General features: G+C 36.5%; 1 long non-coding RNA gene and 1 pseudogene across 1 annotated transcript; both read left to right on the plus strand.

Annotated features, from left to right (window-relative positions):
* Positions 1–4,903: 4,903 nt before the first annotated feature.
* On the plus strand, positions 4,904–5,596 carry LOC125851135 (uncharacterized; annotated as a pseudogene).
* A 2,772-nt stretch (positions 5,597–8,368) lies between these two features.
* LOC125851137 (uncharacterized) lies at positions 8,369–11,466 on the plus strand. The gene is made up of 3 exons (XR_007444891.1): positions 8,369–8,524; positions 8,959–9,035; positions 11,079–11,466. It is a non-coding gene; the product is annotated as an uncharacterized LOC125851137 (long non-coding RNA).
* The last annotated feature ends 4,541 nt before the right edge of the window (positions 11,467–16,007 follow it).

Below are 16,007 nucleotides of genomic sequence, written 5' to 3' on the forward strand. Positions count from 1 at the left end.
AAGAAATTGCACCTGAGGCTGCGCAGGACTTTGCCCTAGAGCAAACTCAAGATATTTCACTACCTCAAAGTAGTGGGACTAATGTCTAGCAGCCTGTGGTTGTGGAGGAAAATGTTCAGAATATTCATGATTTAGTTCAAAAAGTAGCAAATCATGTAGTGACTATTCGTTGTAGTGGGAGAGTTATTAGAAAGTCTGAAAGGTTTACACTCTTGGGAAGATCATATGATAGAATCCCTGAAGAGACTAATACAAAACCATTGAATTACGCCGAAGCACTACATGAACAAATGATATCACGAGTCTTCTTACATATACTAAATAATGTAATAAGATAATTCATGATTGATTGAATGTCTATATCATGATGCGTTACTGTTTAATATATGAATTCACTGTTTCATAAATAAGTTAATTTATGTTTATGAATTCAAGATTTGATGTTCTGTTCAATGATGAGATTGAAATAAATCACTGTTTATAATTTGAGTTTCAAAACATAATGTTTCATGTATTATTGATTATTGTTCATAATTCAGATCTTGTAAAACGAATTCATGATTCATGTTCCTTTAATTAATAGTTTTAGAGTAAGGTTTTTAAGTTTTTTAAATATTGTCTGAATTCTGAATATTTATTAAAGTACTGTGAAAAATAATAATTTGACAACGGACAGCTTGCCATTGTCCTGGCAAGTCTATTTTTTTTTTACAAACTCTAATTGGCCTTAACTTTGGTTGGTTGGTTGATTGGAAACGGCCCAGTGAGCAATACTCACTGCTTAGCTGTGACTAAGGGATGTTTTTGGCCATTCGAAGTCGTTTTGATGGGTTTTTGGCCATCTCTCTATTTTCTAACAATTAAAAAAAAAAACTAAAAATTGTTTTTATTAATCCTGTGGCATAAGAGTTCATCCCTAACACTTATAAATGTATTTTACAGTAAATACATGAGTTTATATGTTGACTTAGGTCCTCTTCCCCATCGGATAAATTTGTATATTTTCATACTGTTTTGGTATGTCTTTTGTTTTGATAACTTATTTAAAACTTTCCAACTAAGTTACATGTTGAATCAATGAACGAGGGACATAAGCTATATACATATATACCTTGTTATACTTAACAAAATACTCTCTAACTGAGTTGGAATTGTTTTGCTTAACTGGTACAATATTTAAACATGCTCATATATTTGTTTGAATAGTTAAGTTTTCCTATCGAATCTAACTGTTTATAAGCATGATTATATGAGTCTTGTTGTGTGCTTTTAATAATATAGCATGTATACTTAATGATCTATTTTTTCTCTCTCAGATTAATTATGTCTAACTTCAATCCCCTGTCCTCAATCTTGAATCAAAATAAACTTGAGGGTCCAAACTATGTTGATTGTAAACGAAATTTAGATATTGTCCTAACTTCTGAGGGTTATAAATTTGTATTTGTTGAGGAATGTCCTATCAAATCGGCAGATCCTACTGATGAGGAAATCCAAGCCCATGACAAATGGATTAAGGCTGATGAGATGGGAAGATGCTACAGTCTTACCTCAATGGAAAATGTCTTGTAGCATCAGCATCAATCTATGACATCTGCTTACGATATGCTCGCATCTCTTAAGGAGATGATTGGTGAGCAGAATCGTGCTTGAAAGTAGACTGTCATGAAACCCCTTTTGACCACAAAAATGGCTGAAGGATCTTCTGTTAGAGTTGATGAGTTACTTGAATGAGCTGGAGATATTTGGTGCAGAGATTGATAAGGAATCTCAAGTTGAGATGATCCGTCAGACTTTGCCGGATAGTTTTCAACAGTTACGCTTAAACTATAATATGAATAAGATGGACATGTCTTTAGCGAAATTGTTGAATGAGCTGCAAGCGACAAAGACTATAATTAAGCAGCAAGCTCCTGCGTCATTTCTGGTTGACAAGGCTGGGCCGTCTTCTTCAAAACCAGCAAAATTCCAGAAGAAACAGAAAAAGTCCCGCCAGGCTGTGACACTCGATGGTGCTAAGGGTGGTGGGGCTAAGTCGAAAGGCAAGTGCGTTCTTTGTAAGCAGCCTGGACACTATAAAAAGCAATGCCCCGACTTTCAGGCTAAGACGAAAAATAAAGGTAACTCTTTCTTAAATGTCATTAATACATATTTAGCGATTGTTTCTACCCAATTATGGCCTGTAGATTCGGGAGCCACTGATCATATCTACACTTCTTTGCAGGGGTTTCAGGAAATGCGGCGGCTAAATAAGGATAAAGTTAGTGTTGTTCAAAAGAATAGGGAGCCGGCACCAGTCTTAGCTGTTGGAATAATTCGTTTTCATTTAGTAGTTCCAGACTTTTAGTTTTGAATAATGTTATATATGCTCCTTCTATAAGAAGGAATTTATTGTCTGTTTCTAAACTAATGGATGATGGTTATGATATTCACTTTGCGAATAACTTTGTTGTTATTAAGTATAATAACCTTTTTCTCCTTAGTGCTCCCAAAATACATGATTTATTTGTGTTTGAAATTTTCCATAACATGCTTTAACAAACTGCACTAAATAACATTGTTGTTTCGAATAAAAGAAAACATATTTCTCAATTGAGTCCAACTTATTTATGACACTTACGTCTATGTCATATTAATATAAATAGGATTTCACGGTTGGTTACAGATGGACCTTTGAGTTCATTAAAAGTGGAGGCACTACTAACCCGTGAATCCTGTTTAGAAGGTAAAATGACAAAGAGACCTTTCCCTTTTAAAGGAAATAGAGCCAGTAATAAGTTAGAATTAATTCACTCTGATTTGTGTAGCCCTATGAATATACAAGCAAGAGGTGGTTTTGAGTCTTTTGTGACTTTCATAGATGATTACTCCAAATATGGATACCTTTATTTGCTGCGCCGTAAATCTGAATGCTTTGAAAAATTCAAAGAATTTAAGATTGAAACGGAAAAGCGACATGGTGAACATATCCAAACATTACGATCTGATCGTGGTGGTGAATACCTTTCTGCAGAATTCATTTAGTAGTTATCATAATCAGGAATTACTTCTCAATATTCTTCCGCAGGAACACCTCAACAAAACGGTGTGGTAGAACGTAGAAATAGATCTCTTTTGAAAATGGTTAGATCAATGTTAAGTTATTCTGATTTGCCTTTTAGCATTTGGTTATATGCCTTAGAAACTGCAAATTATATTCTGAATTTGTTCCTTTGAAATATGTACCTTTAACGCCATCCAAATTGTGGAATAGGCGAAAGCCTAGCGTACGACATATTTGAGTTTGGGGTTGTCCAGCTCATGTGCTAAAAAGAAAAACAGATAAGTTGGAATCTAGAACAGAAGTATGCATTTTTATTAGATATCCAAAAGGCACTAAATAAGGTTTATTTTACTGTCTTAAGGAACAAAAGGTAATTGTCTCAACAAATACCAAGTTTCTAGAACAGGACTATTTAATGAACCATGTTCCTAGAAGTAAACTTGTGTTACAGGAACTGTCCAAAAGAATAACGAGTTATGAATCAACAGAACAAATTCTACACATAGTTGTTGACATTCATTTACGACCACGTAGTGGGAGACATGTCAATAGGCAAGAAATTGCACATGAGGCTGCGCAGGAGGTTGCCTTAGAGCAAACTCAAGATATTTCACTACCTCAAAGTAGTGGGAGCAATGTCTAGCAGCCAGCGGCTGTGGAGGAAAATGTTCAGGATATTCAGGATTTAGTTCAAGAAGTAGCAAATCCTATATTGGCTATTCGTCCTAGTGGGAGAGTTATTAGAAAGCCTGAAAGGTTTACGCTCTTGGGAGAATCATATGATAGAATTTCTGAAGAGCTTAATACAGAACCATTGATTTACACCGAAGCACTACATGAATAAATGATATCACAAGTCTTCTTAAATATACTAAATAATGTAATAAGATCACTCATGATTGATTGAATATATATATCGTGATGCGTTACTTTTTAATATATCAATTCGTTGTTTCAAAAATAAGTTAATTTCTGTTTATGAATTCATGATTTGATGTTCTGTTCAATGATGAGATTGAAATAAATCATTGTTTATATTTCGAGTTTGTAAACAAAATGTCTCATGTATTATTGATTATTGTTCATAATTCAGATCTTGTATAACGAATTCATGATTCATGTTCCTTGAATTAATAGTTTTAGAGTAAGGTTTTTAAGTTTTTTAAATATATTCTGGATTCTGAATATTTATTAAAGTGCTGTGAAAAAAAAATGTAAACGGACAACATGCCATTGGCCTGTCCAGTCTATTTTTTTCTGACGAACTCCAATTGGCCTCAAGTTTGGTTGGTTGATTGGAATCGGCCCACTGAGCAATACTCACTACTTATTTGTGACTGAGGGCTTTTTTTGGTCATTCAGAGTCGTTTTGATTGGGTCTTGGCAAATTCTCTATTTTCGAAAAAAAATTCAAAAAAAAGTTTTTAGTAATCCAGTGGCGATAGGGTTCATCCCTAACACTTATAAATGTATTTTACAGTAAATATATGAGTTTATATATTGTCTTAGGTCCTCTTCCCCATCGGATAAACTTGTATAATTGATACTGTTTTGGTATGTATTTTGTTTTGATAACTTGTTTAAAACTTTCCAACTAAGTTACATGTTGAATCAATGAACAAGAGACATAAGCTATATACATATATACCTTGTTATACTTAACAAAATACTCTCTAACTAAGTTGGATTTGTTTTGCTTAACTGCTACTATATTTAAACATGCTCATATATTTGCTTGAACAGTTAAGTTTCCCTATCGAATCTAACTGTTTATAAGCATGATTATATGAGTCTTGTAGTGTTTTTCTAATAATATAGCATGTATACCTAATGATCTATTTTATCTCTCTCAGATTAACTATGTCTCATTTCAATCCCCTGTCCTCAATCGTGAATCAAAATAAACTTGACGGTCCAAACTATGTTGATTGGAAACAAAATTTAGATATTGTCCTAACTTTTGAGGGTTATAAATTTGTATTGGTTGAGGAATATCCTATCAAATTAGCAGATCCTACTGATGATGAATTCCAAGCCTATGACAAATGGGTTAAGGCTGATGAGATGGGAAGATGCTACATTTTTTCCTCAATGGCGAATGTCTTGCAGCATCAGCATCAGTCTATGACATCTGCCTACGATATGCTCGCATCTCTTAAAGAGATGTTTGGTGAGCAGAATCGTGCTGCAAAGCAGACTGCCATGAAATCCCTTTTGACCACAAAAATGGTTAACGGATCTTCTGTCAGGGAACATGTGCTGAAGTTGATGAGTTACTTGAATGAGCTGGAGATACTTGGTGCTGAGATTGTTAAGGAATCTCAGGTTGAGATGATCCTTCTGAATTTGCCGGACAGATTTCAATAGTTTCGCTTAAACTATTATATGAATAAGATGGAGATGTCTTTAGCGAAATTGTTGAATGAGCAGCAAGCAGCATAGACTATAATTAAGCAGCAAGCTCCTACGACATTCCTGGTTGAGAAGGCTGGGACGTCCTCTTCAAAACCAGCAAAATTCCAGAAGAAAAAAAAAAGTCCCGCCAGGCTGTGACACCCGGAGGTTCTAAGGGTGGTATGGCTAAGTCGAAAGGCAAGTGCTTTCATTGTAAGCAGCCTGGACACTATAAAAAGCAATGTCCCGACTTTCAGGCTAAGATGAAAAACAAAGGTAACTCTTTTTTAAATGTCGTTGAAACCTGTTAAGCGGTTGTTTCTACCCAATTATTGGTTGTAGATTCGGGAGACACTGATCATATCTGCACTTCTTTGTAGGGGTTTTAGGAAACGTAGCGGCTAAATAAGGATAAAGTTAGAGTTTTTCAAACGAATAGGGAGTCGGCACCAGTCTTAGCTGTTGGAATAATTTCATTTTTATTTAGTAGTTCCAGACTTTTAGTTTTGAATAATGTTTTATATGTTCCTTCTATAAGAAGGACTTTATTGTCTGATTCTAAACTAATGGATGATGGTTATGATATTCACTTTGCGAATAACTCTGCTGTTATTAAGTATAATAACCTTTTTATCTGTAGTGCTCCCAAAATACATGATTTATTTGTGTTTGAAATTTTTCGTAACATGCTTCAACAAACTGCACTAAATAACATTGTTGTTTCGAATAAAAGAAAACGTATTTCTCAATTGAGTCCAACTTATTTATGGCACTTACGTCTATGTCATATTAATATAAATAGGATTTCACGGTTGGTTACAGATAGACCTTTGAGTTAATTGAAAGTGGAGGCACTACCAACTTGTGAATCCTGTTTAGAGGTAAAATGACAAAGAGACATTTCCCTTCTAAAGGAAATAGAGTCAGCAATAAGTTAGAATTAATTCACTCTGATTTGTATGGTCCTATGAATATACAAGCAAGAGGTGATTTTGAGTATTTTGTGATTTTCACAGATGATTACTTCAAATATGGATACATTTATTTGTTGCGCTGTAAATCTGAATGCTTGAAAAATTCAAAGAATTTAAGATTGAAACGGAAAAGCGACATGGTAAACATATCCAAACATTACTATTTGATCGTGGTGGTGAATATCTTTCTGCAGAATTCATTAAGTACTTTTCAGAATCAGGAATTACTTCTCAATATTCTTCCCCAGGAACACCTCAACAGAACGGTGTGGCAGAACATAGAAATAGAACCCTTTTGGAAATGGTTAGATCAATGTTAAGTTATTCTGATTTGCCTTTTAGCTTTTGGGGATATGCCTTAGAAACTGCAAATTATATTCTGAATTTGGTTCCTTCGAAATCTGTACCTTTAATCCTATTTAAATTGTGGAATGGGTGAAAGCCTAGCCTACGACATATTCAAGTTTGGGGTTGTCCAGCTCATGTGCTAAAAGAAAAAACAGATAAGTTAGAATCTAGAACAGAAGTATGCATTTTTATTGGATATCCAAAAGGCACTAAATAAGGTTTATTTTACTGTCTTAAGGAACAAAAGGTAATTGTCTCAACAAATACCAAGTTTCTAGAACAGGACTATTTAATGAACCATGTTCCTAGAAGTAAACTTGTGTTACAGGAACTGTCCAAAAGAATAACGAGTTATGAATCAATAGAACAAATTCTACACACAGTTGTTGACATTCATTTACGACCACGTAGTGGGAGACATGTCAATAGGCAAGAAATTGCACATGAGGCTGCGCAGGAGGTTGCCTTAGAGCAAACTCAAGATATTTCACTACCTCAAAGTAGTGGGAGCAATGTCCAGCAGCCTGTGGTTGTGGAGGAAAATGTTTAGGATGCTCAGGATATTCAGGATTTAGTTCAAGAAGTAGCAAATCATGTAGTGGCTATTCGTCATAGTGGGAGAGTTATTAGATAGCCTGAAAGGTTTACGCTCTTGGGAGAATCATATGATAGAATCCCTGAATAGCCTAATACAGAACCATTGAATTATGCTGAAGCACTACATGATAAAGATACTAAAATGTTGATTGTTGCTATGAAATCTGAAATGGAGTCTATGTACTCTAATCAAGTCTGGGATCTTGTAGAACCACCTGTGGATGTCAAACCTATTGGTTGTAAGTGGATTTTCAAGAAAAAGAGAGGTGTGGATGGAAAGTGAAAACTTTTAAGGATAGGCTTGTTGTGAAAGGGTTTACTTTAAAAGAAGGAATTAATTATAAGGAAAAAATTTCATCGGTAGCTATGCTTAATTCCATTAGTATTCTCTTGTCCATTGCTGCTCATTACAATTATGAGATTTGGCAAATGGATGTCAAGACGGCTTTTCTAAACAGAAGTCTTGATGAATGCATCTGTATGGCACAACCAGAAGGTTTCATAGAAAGTGGCAATGAACACATGTTGTGTAAACTTAAGAGATCCATTTATGGATTAAAACAAGCATCTAGAGCATGGAATATTTGTTTTGACAAGTCGATTATGTAATGACTTGAAAAGTTGACTTTGGTCAACCTTCTTGGAAGACGTGCTCAGATGAAAATTCTAACAGCTAGGTTAGCTTCGGAAGATCGATTTTGGTCTAGAACGACCCTTTGTTCACTTCCCGAGGCTTTAGATAGCAATTGTGGAATCTGGTTCAAACGATACTGGGTGTGGGACCCACTTTTCGTCGAAGCGAGCTCCAAATGGAAATTCCGCCTTCACCGTTGAGTCCGAAATATCGTTTCCAATCAGATTCCATATAAGGTTTGTATTTTTCCGACTTCGAACTAGTCCGAAACATCGAAATTTAAGTTTGAAGGGTTGTAGAATTTTGACGCGGCGGTGACGTGGCAGAGCCACGTGACGACACGTGGCAGAGGAGTGAAATCTGGAAATTTCCAGAATTTAAAAACGAAATTCGTCCAAATTTTTGTTCAACTTCAACTTGAGATTAATCCTTCATTTTGAGTCCAAATTAAGTGATTCAAAAGGCAAACTTCAAGAGAATTTCGAGGGGAATCTAGCGGTGATCTCGGAAACGCGAGGGGAGGCTTCGTTTGAGGTAAGAAATCAATTTTAGCCACTGCCAGTGTGATTTCCGGATGGTTTTGTTATTGAATTTTGAAATGTGAGATCTTGATCATCGTAAGTCCGTTTTAAGTCATTCTTGGGGCTAACTTGTAGAGTTTTTCGCAAGGATCGTCGTGGTATAATCTGTTTGGGTTGAAAGGGTCTCGTTTTTCCGAAAATTGGTGATCAAGGGGCTGCCCTTTTTAATTATTGTGGCTGATTTGCGGTGTTGTAGGCATCTGTTTGTGCTAAAATTTTGGGATATTAGTTTAGTAAGGTAGTTGGGACGTTTCCACGGATTCGATTTTGAGATTCTAAGTGTGGGCCCCACAATCCCGTTTTAGACCCGATTTTGGGTCCGTCTCCGAAAAATATAATTTTAGTGTCAATATATTCGTAATGACGAGGTGATTAACCTTTTGTTAGTGGGGAAGCATTTGGAGACCGTTCGGAGAGGAAAAGATCCGGTACCGTGAGTTGGAGCACGCGTGATCGGCTTTCAGGTAGGCTATGGTTTTCTCTCGTGAGATTGAGCATGTTTAGGCAATTGTTTATTGATTTGCTTGAGTATGGAGGGGTTCGGGTGTCGAGCATGCTAAATTTCTATAATTCCTGCCTTAGACCTTATTTCGGGAAAGTGTTGGATTATGACAGCATGTCTCTTGATATTATTGAATAGCCATATCTGGTGGTGTATATGATAATATTGATTTGAAGTATGTTTGGCCTTAGTCTAGGCTTAGACTAGTGTTGCCATAGACTTGCGAGATTTCGGATGTCGTTGGGCAGTAGAACTTTTTCCGACGTCGTTTCGGACGGTTAGCTCCTTGTAGACTGATATAGCAGACTTGAGTCTGATAGTCGGTAACTCAGCTTATGACCTTGTATCCATAATGCCCTGCTTTTATATCGGCTACAAATACCCGGTTAAAGTCCGTGGTCTAGCTTACTCATTATTGGATACTTCCTCGGCGATTTGGGGTATATGAGGGTCGGACTAAAAGGATTATTTATGGTAATCGGTTTGGTGATATTTCCCGCGACGGATGGTTGGATATTGATTCTTAGCTACAGTACCCGGTTAGAGTCCGTGGTCCAGCTTACTTATTCCAGGTTTAGCTACAGTACCCGGTTCGAGTCCGTGGTCCAGCTTACCTGTGATCTGGTTTCAGCTACAGTACCCGGTTAGAGTCCGTGGTCCAGCTCATTTATGTCCAGGCTTAGCTACAGTACCCGGTTCGAGTCCGTGGTCCAGCTTACCTGTGATCTGGTTTCAGCTACAGTACCCGGTTAGAGTCCGTGGTCCAGCTCATTTATGTCCAGGCTTAGCTACAGTACCCGGTTCGAGTCCGTGGTCCAGCTTACCTGTGATCTGGTTTCAGCTACAGTACCCGGTTAGAGTCCGTGGTCCAGCTCATTTATGTCCAGGCTTAGCTACAGTACCCGGTTCGAGTCCGTGGTCCAGCTTACCTGTGATCTGGTTTCAGCTACAGTACCCGGTTAGAGTCCGTGGTCCAGCTCATTTATGTCCAGGCTTAGCTACAGTACCCGGTTCGAGTCCGTGGTCCAGCTTACCTGTGATCTGGTTTCAGCTACAGTACCCGGTTAGAGTCCGTGGTCCAGCTCATTTATGTCCAGGCTTAGCTACAGTACCCGGTTCGAGTCCGTGGTCCAGCTTACCTGTGATCTGGTTTCAGCTACAGTACCCGGTTAGAGTCCGTGGTCCAGCTCATTTATGTCCAGGCTTAGCTACAGTACCCGGTTCGAGTCCGTGGTCCAGCTTACCTGTGATCTGATTTCAGCTACAGTACCCGGTTAGAGTCCGTGGTCCAGCTCATTTATGTCCAGGCTTAGCTACAGTACCCGGTTCGAGTCCGTGGTCCAGCTTACCTGTGATCTGATTTTGGCTACAGCACCCGGTTCGAGTCCGTGGTCCAGCCCACCCGTGCCCGACCTTTGGCTACAGCACCCGGTTCGAGTCCGTGGTCCAGCCCATATAGGTTGACTCATTAGCTATAGTACCCGGTTCGAGTCCGTGGTCCAGCTTGCACGTGGTGTATTCCCAATTCCTCACTAAAGCTTCAGTTTAGTCTTGATTACTCTCATCTGCAGGTTGAGGTTTTGGAGGTTGGAGAGATTCCGGTTAAAGTCCGGGACGTAATGAGATCTTGGAATATGATTGGGAATGGTTCAGTTACAAGTCCGGAAATTGGTAATATTGTGATAGACCTTCTAGCTCCATTATTTTACTTCAACTGTCAGTCCATCTGCCGGGCTTATGGGGGTCCGTGCAGGTGGTTTCTTTTATTGTGCACGAGCGTACCCGTCGGGTTTATGGGAGCCCGGCGGAGTTAGTTAGATTGCTTGTCTTTGTTGCCTGTACGCTCGTGTACATACCCCCCATTTACTACTCTTTGCACTTGATGTGACCCTTTATTTGCATTTCAGTTTACTTTTGCTTATCTTGCTCAGTCGGCCGATGATGCCTACTGGGTACCTGTTGTTTTGGTACTCATGCTACGCTCTGCATCTATTTTGTGATGCAGGTCCGAGCACTAGTAGCCAGCGTTGATCGAGCTTGGAGTAGACTTATCTGGAGACGGGGGTGAGCACACGGCGTTCTGTACTATTTCGGTCTCCATCTGTATATATAGACTTGTCTTCTTCCCTTCGAGACAGTCCAGTCTCTGTTGTCCAGTTTTGGGACTTGTACTCATTTTGTAGTAGCTCTGTACTAGTGACTTCCAGGTTCTGGGAGGGATCTTTATTTGTATATAAGTTTTTGGTTTGCGTCCGCCTGTTTATATTGTTATTTGCCTACTCTTGTTTGATTTCTACCCTCAGACCCATTACTTGTTGTTCCGGGTTACGGGTTGGCTTACCTACTGGTGGGTTATAGTAGGTGCCATCATGACTTGATAAATCGGGTCGTGACAGATTAAGACTTTTGGTTTTGATCAATTTGAAAATAAATCATGCATCTATAAAAAAAATGGGAAGGAAACAGAGTAGCATTTTTAATTCTGTATGTTGATGACATTTTGCTCATAGGAAATAATGTGAGCATGTTGAATTCAGTTAAGGAATGTCTGTCATCGTGTTTTGATATGACAGACTTGGGAGAAACGGCTCATATCCTTGGGATCAAGCCTATGCGAGATCATAAACTTAGGCCTGTCTCAAGCGCTTTACATTGATACTATTCTTGTAAGGTTTAACATGCAAAATTCCAAAAAGGGATTTCATCCTTTTAGACATGGAATTACTTTATCAAAGGATCAGTCGCCCAAAACGATTGATGAGATAGAGAGAGTGAAAGTTGTCCCGTATGCATCTATTGTAGGGAGTCTCACGTATGATATGTTATGTACTAGACCGGATATCTGCTTTGTTGTTGGCATGGTTAGTAGATTTCAGTCTAATCCTGGGAAAGAACATTGGACAGCAGTTAAGCATATAATCAAGTACTTGAAAAGGACTAGAAATTACATGCTTGTTTTCCATCATGGAAATATTGTACCTATTGGGTATACAAATTCAGATTTCCAGTCAGATAGAGATTCAAGAAAGTCAACCTCAGGATATGTATTTACTCTGGGAGGTGGAGCCGTAATATGGAGGAGTATCAAGCAATCTTGTGTTGCTGATTCCACCATGGAAGTTGAATATGTAGCTGCCTCTGAGGCGGCCAAGGAGGTTGTTTGGCTCGGAAACTTCCTGAAAGAATTTGGAGTGGTTCCTTCGGTTGAAGCACCAATCACACTTTATTGTGATAATAGTGGTGCAGTTGCTAACTCGAAAGAACCGCGAAGCCATAAAATGAGTAAGCACATTGAGAGGAAATATCATTTGATTCGTGTTATAACTCAAAGGGGTGATGTGAGAGTATTGAAAATTGAATCAAAGAACAATTTGGCGGACCCATTTACAAAAGGCTTACCTCAGAAAACTTTTGATAAGCATGTGGAAGAAATGGGTGTTAAAATTGTGAATGCATGGTTATAAGTCTAAGTGGGAGATTGTTAGGATATACTATTAACCATGTAATTGTGTTATAGTAATTTTTATTTAATCCTTTGTAAAGATTTTTTATGTTATTTATTTAATATAATAAAATATTTGTCTAAATAGATCATTCTGTATATATGTGTGTCTATTGCTTATATAGTAGACAATTTTGTGTATGGAGTATTTTAACTCATACGCGGAAGATTAAAATTGTCGGTGCATATAAGTTATAAATTTATGTTCACGATCAAAGATGAAGTAGGACAAACATCTTGATGATCGTAGCACAAGATTAAATATAATTTGATCTTAATTATGAGAATGGTTAAATTCCAACTTCTTGTGCTAGTACATTTTGTATGTATTGAATGGACCAATTAGAGACATTTATATATGTTCAGAATATTTATAAATAAATTATTTAGTCCACTACATGTACTTATACTCTTAATCTTGATATAATTATTATGATCTATGTAATTTATTTTATTATTTTAATCTATTAAAAGGCGAGACTTTTTGATGAGTCAATAAATTCCTAATAGATTAGATAATGACAAATTACATTAGTGAAATAATAATTAGTTGATAGAACCGTGTCTCGGTCCCGAGTTGAAGACACCCCTTTATGGTTACTTATAAGTTTTCACGTGAAAACCCTGCAGGTGGATTTTATATCCGTCATGTGAAATAAGTTAAGTAAATATAATAAAGGATTAATTTAGTCAATGAATTAAATTTTCAGAAATTTTGATTTAATTGATTGGTGTCGGTAATTCTAACACGGGGGGTTAAATAAGATGTAGTGGTAGATTTCGAAATTAAATCGAGGAGTGCAATTACAGATTTTTAGTGAAATAATTTGTAATTTATTGTGATATGGTTAATTCGTTCATTTCAGAATTATTGTCGTAATTGGAAGCCTCTATTAAATATATCTACGGTCCCTACTATGCCTGATTAATTGACCAAGTTTGAAAAGAAGGACAAATTAATTTTATTGTTGATCTTCTTTAAAGGATGAATTATTTGAGAGTCAAATATTGAGTTAATGACAAAAATGTCTGGGCTTAAATGGATGAAAACGTTTTTTTGTATTAATCTCTATTTATTCTCATTTTGAATGATCCTCTTGATTGCTCATTAAGGCTGAAATTTATTTGGTTTTTCTTATTCATTCTTGAGTTGGAAAACTAGTATAAATAGGCTGGATGTGGCATGAAAGAAATCATCCTTTAAAACAAGTAATACTTACCCGCACAAGTAACTTGGTAGTAACAATCAGGAAATAGGAGAAGATCGTAGCTCTGGATCCTTGGCATCTGGACGACTTTTGTAGAAGTTTCAACAGGTTAGTCTTCTTCTAAATTCGTTCATGTTATATTGTTTAGTCTACATGTAAGATTTGTGATCCTGAATATAGCTTCCGTTGTGCATATTCTAACATATATCACCCCCTTTTTCATATTACAAATATGGATACTAGTAAAATGATAAAATAAAAGAAGAAACAAAGTTGAGTGGAGCCTTCTTCTTTGTACTTGTGACAAATTCAAAAATGTGTTGCCCCGTATCAATTTGATTCTTCTCCTTGTCTCATTCCTCAAACTTGTTCAAAATTTCTTGAAAATACATTACTTCTTAGATTTGTTGAACCTTGTTAATTTAGTTGAACCTTGTCACCTTTAGCTTTGCCACTCTCATTGGTAGTTGCAACAAGACAAACTCTTATGACACTTTATCTTTCTAACTATGATATCAACCATGAGTTTTTTTAATTATTTTTATGTTTTCCCCCTCTCTGTTGCCTAGGAAATTGTTGTAACAAAGCGTTGAGGTCTTTAACCAATAATTTTTAGCATGTGATTGTTGTTATTAAAGAAACCAAGGATTTCTCTAATTATTTATTTGATGAATTAATGGGTTCTTTGTTAGCTCATGAAGATAGTCATACGGGTCTGATGAGAAAATTGAAGAAAAAGCATTCCCCAGATGAAAGTGGACTCATCTTTCTCCAAAGAAATTATCCTCAAATTTTTCTAGCGGAGGTAGAAGAAGAGGCAGATTTCGTGGTTGCAATACAAGCAAAAGTCAATTCAATGAAATACATCAGCCCAAGAGTGACTTTCAATGTTGGTATTACAATAAGTCCGGCCATTCTAAAGCATATTGTTCAACTAAGCAAAAAGATGAGCAGAATCATGCAAATTTCTTAGAGAAATCAGACGATGAAAGCAAGTTATTCATTGCTCATTCTCCATTTACTAACATTCTTGATAATGTTGGAATTATTGATAGAACATGTTTGAATCATATGACCAACATAAGGTCTTTATTTAGAGACCTCAATGAGTCACAAAAGGTTAGGTTCGACTTGATGATGACAAATAAGTTCAACTTGAAGGCAAATATACCATAACCATCAAGACAATGCAGGGTTAATGTAAACCTCCTCAGTGATGTTGTTGCAGACAAACGCTCACCCAAGGTATGCGGTCGTTAAGTAATTATAAAATGACTAAAATTCACCTATCGAATGTGAATTATTTAAACAAGGAATAGAAATCCAAATTTGAAATTATGAACTAACTAAAATAAAAAGAAATGAAATAGTGAACTTCAACTTAGGAAGAACATATTTTTATGTTCTCAATGAGATAAAATCAATCTAAAGTTATGGGCTACCTAACAATCTTGTTGTGTTCTTCAACTGCTATTGAGTAATTTATCTAGTTTATTGGTTGATAGTAGTGGCGGAGCCACCATATCTTTAGGGGTTCATCCGAACCCCCTCCAGCGAAAAATTATATTATTTTTACATGGTTAAAATAATTTTTTAGGTATATATAATAGATGTCGAACCCCCTTCGGCTACTTCATGTGTCTATTTCTTCAGATTTTGAACCCCTTATCGAAAATTCTGGCTCCGCCACTGGTTGATAGGGTTTATGCTTGGAAATAATATGTTGAAAAGAGAAGTTGAAAAAATAATTGAAAATATAGTTTAAAGTCTCAAACTTACTTCTTTGAATTTGAAACAGAGTCACCACTTGATATTTTAAAGGAAATGAAGAAAACCTTTTATGAAATTTCAAAAAACTTAAACATAATTTTTTTTCAGAATTCAAAGATCCGGGTAATGGTTGCGATGACACTTAAAAGGAAGATTTTACGCACTTACAAGTGTCCACAAACATGTAGTTAACAACAAATAAATCTTTTTGGGCTAATTTTAATTGATTAAGGAAAAACTTGTCTAGTTTTATTAAGGGAAATGATAAGTCAAGGTAAGATTTGAATTAATTCGAAAAGGAAAGCCTTTCTTTTGAGTCGTGAAGAAGAGTCCTTTTGAATTCATTTTTAAGAACTTAAACAAGTGATAGGCAAATTTGATTAATATTCGAGATTCGATAATTGAACAATTTATTAAGAAGTAAAGAGACTTTAAGAATAAGTTGCAATGACAA

Source organism: Solanum stenotomum, unplaced genomic scaffold (genome assembly GCF_019186545.1).
Source record: "Solanum stenotomum isolate F172 unplaced genomic scaffold, ASM1918654v1 scaffold22931, whole genome shotgun sequence".
Taxonomy (NCBI): Eukaryota; Viridiplantae; Streptophyta; class Magnoliopsida; order Solanales; family Solanaceae; genus Solanum; species Solanum stenotomum.